This window comes from Myotis lucifugus, unplaced genomic scaffold, assembly GCF_000147115.1.
Source record: "Myotis lucifugus unplaced genomic scaffold, Myoluc2.0 scaffold_5, whole genome shotgun sequence".
Taxonomy (NCBI): Eukaryota; Metazoa; Chordata; class Mammalia; order Chiroptera; family Vespertilionidae; genus Myotis; species Myotis lucifugus.
The window spans coordinates 8,246,702-8,260,642 of record NW_005871053.1 but is presented as its reverse complement, the minus strand read 5'-3'; the positions used below and the strand labels follow the sequence as shown (position 1 = coordinate 8,260,642).

At 41.3% G+C, this 13,941-nt stretch overlaps 1 protein-coding gene across 1 annotated transcript in view; it reads right to left on the bottom strand.

The window, feature by feature from the left end:
- WIPF1 (WAS/WASL interacting protein family member 1) overlaps positions 1-9,113 on the bottom strand; it is a 37,183-nt gene extending 28,070 nt beyond the window's left edge. Inside the window, 1 exon segment of the mRNA XM_014467941.2 lies at positions 8,859-9,113. The gene's annotated coding sequence lies outside the window, so the exon portion shown is untranslated.
- Positions 9,114-13,941: the final 4,828 nt, after the last annotated feature.

The following is a 13,941-nucleotide window of genomic DNA, read 5'->3' as shown; positions in this document are numbered from 1 at the left end:
ATTTGGTCAATTTGCATAATAGGTTTTTATTATATAGGATACATATTACATATTACATACGTATTCTTATAGTAAAGAAAGCTAGAGAAGTGAAAGTGTTATTAAGAAAGTCATAAGGAAGGGTAAATACATTTGCATTCAATAAGTACACTTATTGAAAAAAATCTTCATATAAGTGGACCTGTATAGTCCAAGCCTGGATTTGTTCAAGGGTCAACTGTAGTCTGTTCTCTCCGCTGCTGCTGCTTTGCCCCCCAATTTCTCACTCTCCTCCAGATAAACCCGTCCCTCTTCCTCCTCAATGCTGACAGATGATTACAGAGGCTGCCATGTCTCTGCTCCTTCCAAGCTGAACAGCTGCTTGTCTGGATTTGTCCAGGTCTGCAAGAAACCTCACACTCAATCCTGCTACCTCACCATGTGGGTTGAAGAAGACCAATCTCACGTCTCCCGTGCCCGGCCCCCACCAGGCCCATTTCTTGGCTGTCTTCCCACTGGACTGTGACCTCCACCAGGGCTCCCTAATACCTGGCACAAAGTAGGATTCTCATTAAATATGTGTTGAGTGGAAGAGCCAGGGGTCAACAAATATGCCATGTGCTGGCCATTGGCCAAGGGCTCCCAGCATCAGCCCTGTGCATTCTGAGATTTGGGCAAAGAATGGGCCGTGTCAGAGGGGCTTGCTAGCATTACGCACAGACTGCTTTCCTGGCAGTTCCTGACTTTGCCAGTGGAGCAGAACCCAAGGCCTTGGGAGGGCCCTGGCTTCCCTCCTCTCAAGGAGTTAGCCCGTATCAGAACCAGAACTGGGCCTTACTGAAGGGCCTCAAAGCAGCCTGGATCCTATCAGACCAGGCGTTCCTAACCTGGACCCTTACACCTGCAGGGTCTGTGCATTAAATTTAGGGGATCCTGAACAGGGATGAGGAAAAGGACATATTTACTTCCCCTAAGCTCTAACAAAAATTATATTTCCTTTGATTGTGAATGTAACCCACAAGTCACTGTACCTGAAACTTTTTCACCAATAGATTTTCACATCATATTACAACAGTTGCAGATCTCTCTTGAGATGATGGCCCTGTTTAGATCTTGTACATATTTCAGTATAACTAGTTTTCTTAGTAATGCTCTGTATTTTGTTTTATGCTTTTGACAACAGCCCAAGAGGGAGTCCTTTGGGCTTTATCAGACACTAGTGTGGTCTGTGGCATGAAAAGGGTTAGAATTCCTGTGAGAACATGAGACCTGGGTCAGGAGATGATGATTTTGAATCTTTGTTCTGCTACCTCATAACCTGAGATAAGACTCTAACCTGCCTGCGCCTCCCTTTCCCATCTGTTAAATGGGGGTTACTGTGAGGATGAAATGAAATGTGCACAGGAAGCTCTCAGCGTGTCTGGTAGGGTAAACAATCCACAGGCGGGTCTAGAACTGTCTTCCTTGAGGAATCCACAGGCGGGTCTAGAACTGTCTTCCTTGAGGGTGAGCACAAGTCCTGCCGGTGTGAGTGCCTCTCAAGCACCTGGCAGAGAAGGGACCAAGCTGGCAACTTGGCTGAGGTCCTGTGTGGCGAGGGCTGCACGGGTGGGACTGAGGCAGCCTGAAGACGGGGCCTTGCACATGTGGTTCCTCCCTTGGGAGAGGGGAGCAGGGCAGGAAAGGCAGCCCTGTCCTGGGGCCAGGAGGAGTCCTCACACAAGGGAAAGGACCAGGGCAGGGGGCCTGGAGTGGGGGCTCTTTCTTGCATCAGAATCAGCTCTTTGAGATCATCGTGTCCCGCCTCGAGTCTCCCTGAAGCTGGAGGTTCACTGACCTTCCCATCAGCTGATCCTTGCTCTCTCACCCCACCCCCACCTCAGGCATTACATTTTTAGAGAATTAATTTATTTTAAAGAATCATTTCATAAGCCAGTCAATGAAGGAAAAATACCACATGATCTCACTCATTCATGGATAATAAAGACGATTATAAACTTATGAACAATAATAGATACAGAAGCAGAGCTGCCTCAAACTGATTGTCAAACTGCAGCGGGAAGGCCAGGGAGGGTTGGGGAGCAGGAGGGAGGGGGGTAAGAGATCAACCGAAGGACTTGTATGCATGCATATAAGCATAACCAATGGACATAAGACACTGGGGGGTAGGGGAGGCCAGGGGATTGTCAAGGGTGGGGGGAAAAAAGGACACATATGTAATACCCTTTGCAATACTTTAAGCAATAAAACAATAAAAAAAGATAAAAAAGTTACATAAGGTATAGCACCTTATGTAAAACTACTATTAAAATGTAGTTTTATGCTTACTACGAAGTTTATATTTTGTTAAAAAAAGGATCAATAAACATTCATCCAAAAGTAAAAAAAAAAAAAAAGAATCATTTCACTGTTTAAATAACTTTGAGCACAGGGAGAAAAGCCAGATTTTTTTCTAAAACATTCACCTTGTGTGTTGAATTTCATGTGCACAAAGAAAACCCACAGGGATGGAAAAGGCTGTCTTGTCTTCGTACACAGTATTTTTTTTTTTTTTTTTTTTTTTTTTTAATATATTTTATTGATTTTTTACAGAGAGGAAGGGAGAGGGACAGAGAGCCAGAAACATCGATGAGAGAGAAACATCGACCAGCTGCCTCCTGCACATCTCCCACTGGGGGTGTGCCTGCAACCAACGCACATGCCCTTGACCGGAATCGAACCCGGGACCCTTCAGTCCGCAGGCCAACGCTCTATCCACTGAGCCAAACCGGTTTTGGCCGTACACAGTATTATGGGTTGAATCGTGTCCCTCTCAAATGCACATGTGGAAGCCTCAACCCCTACCTCAGAATGTGACTCTATTTGGAGATAAGACCTCTGGAGAGGTGATTAGGTTAAAATAAGACCATTAGGTGGGCCCTAATCCAATATGACTGGGATCCTTATAAGAAGAGGAAGGGACACCAGGGACGCATGAGCATAAAGAAAAGGCCCTGTGAGGACACAGGGAGAAGGTGGCCAAGAAGAGAGTCCTCGGAAAAACCAAACCTGTTGGCACCTTGATCTTGGACTTCTAACCTCTAGAGATAATAAAATTCTGCTGTTTGAGCCACCCAGTCTGAGGTTTTGGTATGGAGTCCTAGCAAACGAATACGCACAGTTTTAACAATACTTGTCCATTATCCATTGTGGAAATTACAAAATAATAGCTTTTGACTAAAATATCCATCAATCAATTTCTTACACCAAAATATCTCTGGATTGTTATACATTAAAGATATAAAAAAAAAATTATCCCAAACCCTAGGTATGTGAGAGACTGCACAAGTCTTATTTAATAGTTAAATACATCATTCAAAAATCGTCAAATTTTAGGTGAAAAGCTGTTGAAGTGAGGAGAGGGATCTACTAATAAAACTTTTATAAAGGGATTGGTTCTATGGCTTGAGAGAACAGAGCAGGATATTTTGCATAAATTAAAAATTCATTAGTTGGTTCTTCTTTGTTGCCTACCCACATGCATGCACATACACACGCAACATGCATCAATATTTAGAAACCCTGGAACTGCCTAGTTCTGTGAATGAAATGGTTGACTTTGTTGGTTTTACTATAATGCCATTAGGTCAGCATTATGGATTAACACTCACACTAGACAGCATCACACATTGAGCCTAGACCAGCCAGGGCATCTTGCGGCCCAGAGCCATTTCTTAAATATGTGGTGCTGGTTATGAGGAACACTTGTGAGAAAGACTCCTCACCCTCTAACAGACATACTCGCCCCGAAGGCATGGCCAACAAGAGGCTCAACCACAGCCCACAGTTCAGCCCAGGAAACTTATGGTTTCTTCTTCAATGTGCTCATCTAAGAAAGCAGAATTATTTCTGAGTATAAAATGATCCACTTTCTTAGGATCAAGAGAACTACTTAGTTATTTAAGTAAACCATTTCTTAGTTTCACAGAGCCAACTTTAAATTCATTCTAGATCATGCCATGTGAGGCCCACACTACAGAATGACATGAAGAGGGGAGAGATTTCCAACTCTGTCCAATGAAAACACCTGATGATCCTCAGAAGGCTGCCTCTATCCCAAGTGTGTGTGTGTGTGTGGGGGGGGGGTTGGGTTGGTTGCTGAATCAGCCATGTTCTATTTGAGACCATAAGAAGCAGGTTTATCCAGTTATGTTTTATCACCATTTTGTATTATTCAAAACTATAAAGCATTTTGCTATATAAATACTGCCAAGTCACTTAAATACTATACTACAAATAGGAGAAACTTAAACTTTTTTTTTCAAAAAGGGAGACTCAATTGAGTATTTTATTCACTCTGTGTGTGTGTGTGTGGAGGGGGGGTTGGGGGGGTGGCTATAATAGAAATAATACAACTGGACAGATCTAAAGGTCCAAATGCTCTCTTACCCTCATCACTTTTTATTCTGTACCTTATCTGTATTTATATTCATTTATATTTTACTTTATATATAATGTTCTTAAAGTATTTTTATGTATGTATTTCTCACATTCTCTTGGCTTTTTAGATTGATTATTTTGAGATTTTTTTCTTCTAAAAGTAGCATTTATTCATTTAGAAATCAATAGACAACACAAAAATATACAAAGATGAAAATGAAACACAACAGTGGCATTTAACCTCTGAAGGAAGCATTTGATAATAATTAAATTTTAGGTGAAAAGATTTGGGGTTAATAATGCCCAAGTAATTTTCATTAACATTTTGATATATATCCTTCTAGCTTATAAATACACAGACGGACACACACACACACACACACACATACACACAATTATTTGACCAATAAATACTAATAGACAGAACTTTGTAATACATACTAGTATAACTCAACAGTGTTTTAATAAGAAAAGGCTCTTAAATTTATATTGATTTCTTACAATCGTAAGAAAGGATTTCAGAGGCATTCATTATAAAGCAATGAACCCACTCCAAGTTACAATGGAAAAAGAAAGCCATTTGCCAACTCAAATTGCTGCTAAAATCCTGTATTTTAAAAAGCTAGTAGTTTTGGGATTTCTACTCAATTATTCTTGGTTCTATTCTTTAGAGGCTCCTCCATGATGCAAACTTAGTGGGATGTGTTTAAGATCTGAAAACCATTAGTACAAATTAAGATGAAGTTGGCTTTGTTCTTCAACTTCCTGTAAAAATGCTCAACAGGAAAATTGATGCTCACAGCAAACCACAGCCATCCTGTTTCTTTAGCACAATCTTTTCACAGCTGCAGTCGCCTGTAGTTTCTGTTTGACGATACCAGTCACAGTGCAACATCTCTGTGCCCCAACCCGCACCCCCGCCAACCGTGCATGTCCTTTGGCCATTTTAGAAAACTTAACATCTTTGCATAAAGTTGGTTCCTATTATTGTTACTTTTCCTCTTCTCGGGCCCAAGCTCAGAGGGCTGCAGGCAATGAGGCAATCGATACAAGAGGAAAGACAGAAAAGGCTGCTCAGCCCAAGAGGAAGCAGAAGGTGGAGAAGAGAAGCAAGAGTTGCTTTATGATAAGTAGAGCGACAGCCTCGCCTAGTTAGGTGTTGCTGTTGTTCTCAGTCTGAGCTGAATGTGGAATACAAGCTTTCTGTACCCGAAACCCCTCATTTCGCAAAATGTACTCCTTTCTCGGTTGAACATGATTTCAGATGATAGCTTAAGTTAATGTGCTTATGGGCTGTCTTCTCAACGGCAAGAGTTTTGGCCTAAGGGTTAGAGCAGCTGTGGGCAAATGAATAAAACTAAAAAAACAAAAGACCATACCCTTTTATGTAATGATGTTCACTTTGAATTTATATTAGTTCACACAAACACTCCATGATTTCAGATGATGTTAACTTAAGTTAATTGTGCTTATGGGCTGTCTTCTCAACGGCAAGTTGCCCACCCCTGGGTTAGAGGGTCCTTGGCTATTTTGTAAATACTCCTTTTAGAATTTATTTAGATAAAGAGTTGATTAATTTGGGAGGTGGGAAAGGCATTTTTCAGAAGACATTTTGGAGCATCTACAATGTTATTACAATTAGTATGACGCCAACTCACAATTTTACTGTAAGAGTAAACTGCTAGGAAAATAAAGGCTGCTATGAAGTAAAAGTATTTTTTTAACCTGCTGTCATCTATGTTTAACTTAGAAACGAATGCAAATTCATGGACATCAAGCCCTTTCAAAAGTGAGAAAATGAAAGTAAGTTGAATGACCCACCTACCTGTTGTTTAACTGTGAGGAAGGGAAGGGAAACCCTGTTCTACTTTATCCACAGAACTAAACAGTATTGATTTCCTCCCACTACTTCCCATCTCTGCCAGGCATTCTCTTTAAGGGGCTCAAATCTCAAATTTTCCTAAATCCTCAGCACCATCTTTAATTTTATCATGGAATTAAGATCTACCCCTGTTCTCCACTACACACACACACATACATACACACACACTCACTCACACACAGATTCATACACATGCATGCACTCACACACACACTGCATATATGTCAACACACTTGATGTATTTTATTCATTTTATTGTTGAAAGTGGGGCCTTTTTTTTTCTTGAGGATGTTTCTTTTTAAAATAATTTTTTAAAGAAAAGGTGGAGTCTTCTTATATAAGTTAGAAGTGTTACCAAACTTACTTCTGCAAAGGTCAAAGACTTAGAAAGAAAAATGTCTTATTCACTTTAAAGCTATTTACTATTGCTGTGACATTTAAAACGAAGCATTTGCATAATCCCAGACTCCAGGCCTGGAAAAGGGCATCTGATGTTGTCTCTAACCTGCACTTAGGAAAAAGTTCTTTAAATTACAGAACATTTCCTACACACTTAGTCGTCAGGTGGCCTTGGGCAATTACTTAGCCTCTCTGAGTCCAGTTCCCACAATAAAATGGGGAAAATGGCACCTATTAAGTAGGGTTATTAAATGAGGCAAGTGCTTAATAACTTTAGCCATTTTTTAAAAATAAAATAAGTGAAAGTAAAGAGCCTAACACATAGGAAAGGGCTCAATAACTGTTACTGTCCCCCTCCCCCCCATTTTATGATGAGAAAGAGAAAACACAAATTGATTTAAACCTTACTCCACATGTCCATATCTTTGTAAACCTCTGCATTACAAATGAATGGTGAAGGGTATGTGTGCATGAAATTTTAATTTTCTCAGAAAAGCATACTAATTAAGGCATTCCTTATTCTAGTATTATTTTCAGTTTTAATTTTCAGGAGTGAGGGTTGCAAAATACAGACAGAGGTAGTTATGCCAGGGAGGGGAAATGCTCCCTCCAACAAGAAGTAAATATATGAAAGTTTGGTGTAACAAAAATGAGTCAAATTGCAAGCAGCCAGAAACTTCCAAAGTAAATGACGTGTTCACGAGATGTTAAGCAAGCCTTCAAAAGGGCATCAAACTGAAAAGGTCCAGGAATTGGGTAGCTCATTCCTCTTACGTTTTAACATGGGTTGGGGAACTTCCAACATATAGGCCAAATCTAGAACTTGGTATCATCAGTGATCAGGGTAGATTTGCTGCTGACCCTGAGGGATGATTTTCATGGGGATTTCTCTAAGTATTGCAATTCATTCACAGTATGTGCAATCCTTTAAAGGTTTAGATATTAGAGTAATTGAAGAGCTGTGAACAATTGACCCATGAGTGAACTTTTCAAAGAGCATTAGAAAACCCAACTGATTTTAAGAGAATTATTTAATCTCTTTAGACTACAAAATAGTTTTAACTCGATGATGTTCCAGTTCAGAAGCAAGATAGCTTTATGAAGGTAACATATAATGCTTAAGACCCCCCATCCAAGTGAATAGAAAGGGTATTTTCCACATGAACTGACCTCAGAACCTTTCCCAGGCTTCTCCTCGTCCTTCCTTTCTCTCTCTCCAGCTGTACTACTTTTCTTCCTCAGCCTTTTCATTTGACCACTTCCCCGTTTCCTACTGTATACCCTACTCAGACCATTGAATTATTTAAAAGAACTTGTACTTATTGACTAAATTGGCATGTGCCCTCTTAATATTTTAAAGCTTTATTTTCTATTGCTTCATGGGGGGGGGATGTAAATGTCAAGTTGCTTTTTCATACATGCCCCAAAGGAAAAAAAACTTTTTTGATACCCCCAAATTTCCTCAATCCTGCTCTGTAGATCTCTGGGTACTAGGCTTGAAATTTTAAAACTACAATATTTTATGCCAAAATAGTAATCATATTAAATGTAAATAGTTATAGCAAATGCTACGGAATTGGACTAGGAATAGTGGTTGTGCATGGATTGCACTGGTAGGATGCTGAATGATTCTAAAGAGAAATCGTCTTCTCTAAAGACTGCTTAGAAATGGTTTCATTTAGGATTTGTACTTAAGTAACGTCTGTCTGTTGCAGTAGAATAACAACAGTTTAGTTCCATGGTGCTTTCCTTTGAAGTTTCCAGTGACTCCCTTTACTTTAAAAGCATTTGCTGTTGCTGGCCAAAGCACAGTTCAAAGGCAACCGTACTGCCCCATACACAGAAAAGTTACACTTCCTGACTGACATAAGGCCCCGTTTTAAACAGGGGTGGGGAGGTAGGTGGGGGGGGGGTGAGGGGAAGGCCTTTGGATCAAACAGTCCAGGAGTCAGGAAAAATGCTACTGATAATCTTGCTTACATTTTGGCTACAAACACAAGTTATGAATCACCTGCAATCACCACAGCAGTGAAGCTGGCATTCTGTGCAAGAGGAACAGACCACGTGGCCTTCCATTGAAAAATTGAGCTTTATCTCGACATACTACAGCCCATTAAAAGCCATTTAGTTCTCCCCTCTAGCTGATAAAGAACATACATTTAAATATAATTTTTCTTACCGTTAATGGATACTGTAGGAAGGCATGATCAGGGACACAGGCAGACAGAGAGCAAGGGAGAGATGAACCCCGAGAGAGAACGGTCCCTGAAAAAGGCATCATCTTCTAAGGCAAATGCGGGGTCGCTTTTGGACAGTCATTTTGGACACGCTCTGGCCTCTTATTAAATGTGACATACTGAGTCAGAGGCAGACGTTCTTCTGTGGTTATTCGCTTCCTGTGTGATTAATTTGTTGTTTGTTCCTTCCTCCTTTGCTGCAGAAAAAGAAACTAGATTGGTTTTACTTAAGAAGCAAGCAAGCAAAAACAACAACAACAAAAAAACACACAACAACAACACACAAACTAAACTAAAAGGATAAAAAATGTTTCTCCCTCCCACAAGGTGTAATATACCTGCTTGGCACAGTAAGAGGAGGAGATCAGAACATGCATCTAGTTAACAGCCCAACTTTATTCTAGATACCTCCACAAAAATAATTGTTCACGGAATCCGAGATTCCTTCAGGAAAATTCCATTTGAAAGAATCACTCTCGATATTAACTATACCATTTAGTATGAAGGAAAAGAGTCATTCAAGAACTAAAAGCTCTCAAATGCACCAATAATTGGGACAAATGATTCGTCCTCATCTCCAGAGCATTCAAGTGTATAGGGAGAAAGTCACAAATGCAGGTGAAGAGAGCTGGTCAGGTGTATGAAAGCAACTGCGTTTTGACAGGTGATTTGGTGCCCCAGTCAGGATACATGATACACAGCTCAGGCCATATGAAGATCCAGAGCCTTCTATGCCAGCATGTTTTGTTTCTGTCCTTCATATTTAATGGGGTAACAAAACCTCTCCCAGGAGACGCTGGACAAAAGCACAGAGATAATGAACACAGAAGGAAAGCCAGGCTTCTCATTGAAGGACTCTGAGAGGTGGATGGGCAATGGAATGTAGGTAGAAAATATTATACCAATACCTTGTATGTTTAAATAATCTGAAAATGCTCACAATTTTTTTCTAGATCCATCTGAAAGGATCAGATTTAATGTTCTCAACACATACCATATAACTCTGATAAAATAATATCAGTTGAAAGAATGAAAAACAGAGGCATATTTCAGCAACTAACCTTGTTGTAAAAATTGAACTTTGGGTCTTGATTTTGCTGGGTTCTGAGAAAAACGGCATAAAAAGACAAGTTGCCTAACATTCTGATAGAGCTGGGTAGACCAGTGGTTCTCAATTTAGGAGGCTGTTGGAAATGTGTGGTGGCATTTTCAGTTGGGAGTGGGGGACAGTGGGTTGGAATGGTATTTGGATCCAAAATGTAAGCAAGATTATCAGTAGCATTTTTCCTGACCACTGGACAGTTTGGATCCACAGGACTCCTCCCCCCTCCCATTTAAAATAGGGGCTTATGTCAGTAGGATTCATGGGCAGAGCCAGGAATGCAAAGATTTCCTATGATGCTTAGGACAGTCTCATCCAAAACACTGGAAATGCTTCTACTGAGGAAATGCTCCTACTGAGGAATACCGGCATAGCTGACGTCTAAGGTTCTTTCAGACTCTAAACTCTTTGAGATATGAGTCCAGCTGCACAAGCAGAGTTATCATGATGCCAAGCCGTGGCAGAATTCCTGAGCACAGAGCATTGGAGGATTAGTGACTGAGAATCCTCTACTTTGCCTGGAGCCTCTTGAAGGTATGACTGTATCCCTCCTGCCTCACACAGGGCCTGGAGTCCAAGGGACACTCATTATATAAATAACCCATGCAGGCGTGGGGCGGGGCAGAGGTGGAGGCCTGCAGCTCCCATCTGCTTCCCCCTCTACTAACTACCAAGTAAATGCCTGAGTGAACCTATGGGGAAGTCTAACTATAGTTGGGTCTAAAAAGAGAACATGAGCAATAAGATGATTTCTCTATGTATTTTGAGAATTATTTTTAAGTTCTTGAAGTGAGCACCCCAAACACACACACACACACACACACACACACACACACACACTATGCAGAGGAGCCCATGGCTATTCTTACCCACCAGCGACAGCTCAACTAGAAGGGAGTAGGTCACTGAGAAGCCTGGAGCCTCTGAGACATGCAAGGGAGTAGTTGTCTAGAGTTTGGGTTTATTTTATCTTTAATGAAAACTTGTAAATACAATCAACTTTGGACACATTTATGAGGTGTCTACCAGGCCCCCATAGGACCTAAATCTGATAATGTTTCTCCTCTGATTAAAATCCTCCAGTGGTTTCTCCTTTCACTTAAAAAGTCTAATCTCTCCACCTAGACTCAAAAAGACCCACAATATCTGGCCCCTCCCTAGTCCTCTGACCTCATCTCAAGTAACCTCCCCCTTGCTAATTTATTTTCTAGCCCTTTCTGTTAAATGCACCTATTTCGTTTGCATCCTGGGGCCTCACACTTGTAAGCCCTCTCAGCAGGTAAGCTCATCACCTGGTTCCTTCTCAGTCTTCAGTTCTCAGCAAAAATGAACTCATTCATGCCCATCTCTGCTCCTGTTTTCTTTTATGCATAGTACATGTCACCACTTGACATTTTCCCCATTCATTTAATGGTTTATTTACTTGTACCTCTTTCCCCACTGGAATTCAAGCTCCATGAGAGCAGGGACCCTCTTTCCTGCTATCGCCTCAGCATCTAACCAGTGTCTGACACCTGGTAGGTGCTCAATTAATATTGGTTGTTGAATAAAAACAACAATAACTCCTAAAAGTTCTACCAAGACATAACACTCCCTTAAGAGCTTAAGATTGTTCCCTGTGGCACAATGAATAACAAATGCCAAGACTAGACTTGAACCTTCTTGAGAAGGCTTAAGTTAATGGGAACATTTCCAGAAGGAGGAAAGCAGGTAAGTCCTTTAGCCCAGCAGGGGGCTTGGCAGTCTTAGGCAGTACAGGTGGCTTACGAATTGGGCAGTGGGGAGAAAAAAACATGGATTAAGAAAGTTGAAAACAAATAATCCAATCAGAAAGAAGGGGGAGGTAAAGGAAATGAGGCAGGAAAAGATGGAGATGAGGGAGAGATGATGTGGCAGGCGGCGGAAGAGTACTGACCACATCCCTGACCCCAGGTTGGGTGTTGGGCGTATAAGCGCTTTCTGACCTTCCTCCGTGATGAAGTGTCCCAAGATCAGCATCAGCTTCTTAATATAGGTCATTTTAAGGCTGCACCAGACTACAGAGATCAAAGCCCACACCATCACTTAAAGATGAGGACATGGGGGTCCAGAGAGACTAAGTGTCCTGCTCATGTCATACCACAGGGCGCAGCAGAGCGGGGCCAGAAGTTGGTCTCGGCTCCATGGCCCAGTGTTGTTGCTGCCTTAAGCCTCAGTTTAGGTTCAGAAGGAGGATTTCACTTAATTCTTTTCTATAAGCATGAGAAGAGGCAGAAGAAAGAGGTAGGGAGAGGGCTGTGATGTGGACGAGAGAAATTGAGAGCAGTATTTGTATTGATGGCTGGTAGGGCTGTTATTATAACCAAAGGCCAAAGATAAGTGAATCGAGAACTCCAGGCAAATAAAGACGATCACAATTTGGACCTCAATGAGAATTTAATTGTGCACACCCCACTCAATGCATAGACCAGCCTGAGCTTAACAATAGAGTAAAACAAGAACGAACAGGCTCTCAGACCAATCAGGCAAAGAATCCTCCAAAGAATCCTTCCATAATTTAATCTACTGGAAAACACACACACACACACACACACACACACACAAAACAAGAGCAAAAAGATTATAAAACAGCAGCACATCTTGGAAACACCAGTCTTGGAAAGCAGTAAAGAATCAATCACAGCCAATCACCCTCCAGTGGTGACCCTGAATCAACAGAGACTGAATCGGGGCAACAGTAACATGTATAAAATATGAGCAGGGCTTAAAAAAAATAATTCCAATTTTTCAAGTTGTGTTTCCATGACTACCTGTAGAAAGTGACCAACCCTGGCAGTTAGGGCCGTTGGTTCCCTGGCTACAGTGATTGGTTCAGAGAGGAGCATGTGACTGCTTCTGTACCAAGGAGATGCGATGAGACTTTTGTAAGATGTGTAGGGCTGGGACTGGTGGCATTATAGCCACACTGTAAACATTCGGAGTCTGAGAATGAAGCTAATGCAGTAGAAGAGCTGTGAGGGGGCCCGAGAGAAGCAGCAATCGGAGGCAACATGGCATTTGGATACTGATTGATACAAACAAATTTAAAAATATGAGGCAACCAGAAACTTGAATACTGATCGATATTTAATAATATTAAGATAAACTTTAGGTGTAATAATGTTATTGAGGTTAAGCTGTTGTGTTTTTTAAAGAGACTCCTTTAAATTTTTAGAGACACATACGGAAATATTTGTGAGGGAATGATATGATGTCTGGGTTTGCTTCAAAGTAGAGGGGCGCAGGTGGGTAGGGATATAAATGAAACAAAACTGGCCTGAAATGATCATCCTTAAAGCTTGGTGAGGGGTGCATGGCAGTTGGTTATAATATTCTGACTAGTTTTCATGTACATTTGAAATGTTTCCATAATAGAAAGTTTAAAAAATAAAATAAAAATGACTTGTGGCTCACTCCCTTCTTTATCCACTAGAGGCTGTTACAGAGGTTTGCTTACTCTGTTATATACATGCTCAGAACTGTAAGAAGTTACCTTTTACTTCTCAAAATGATCTCGGCTCATGAATGAAATAGGACAGAGGCTGAGGGATCCCCTGTAATAGTTCAGGACTCAAATATTTCTTTCCCCCCAAAGCATTAAACTCTGAGACCCTCTTAATGGCAACAAAAAGCAAAACGCAGATGGCAGCAGAGTAGGAGGATACTGAATGGACATGCTCCCAGGAACAAGCTGGAATTACAACTGAAATATGGAAAGGCTTCCTGAATAATCAATGGAAAACTCATAGGAGAGAACCCTGATACCCAAGGACTGAAGGTGGAGACCGTATACAGACTGGTAGGAGGGGCAGAGGCTCGAAAGGACTGGCTGGGCACCCACAGAGGGCAACTGAAGTCCCAGAGAGATATATCAGCTGGGGGGCGGGGGGGGGGGGTGAATGCCA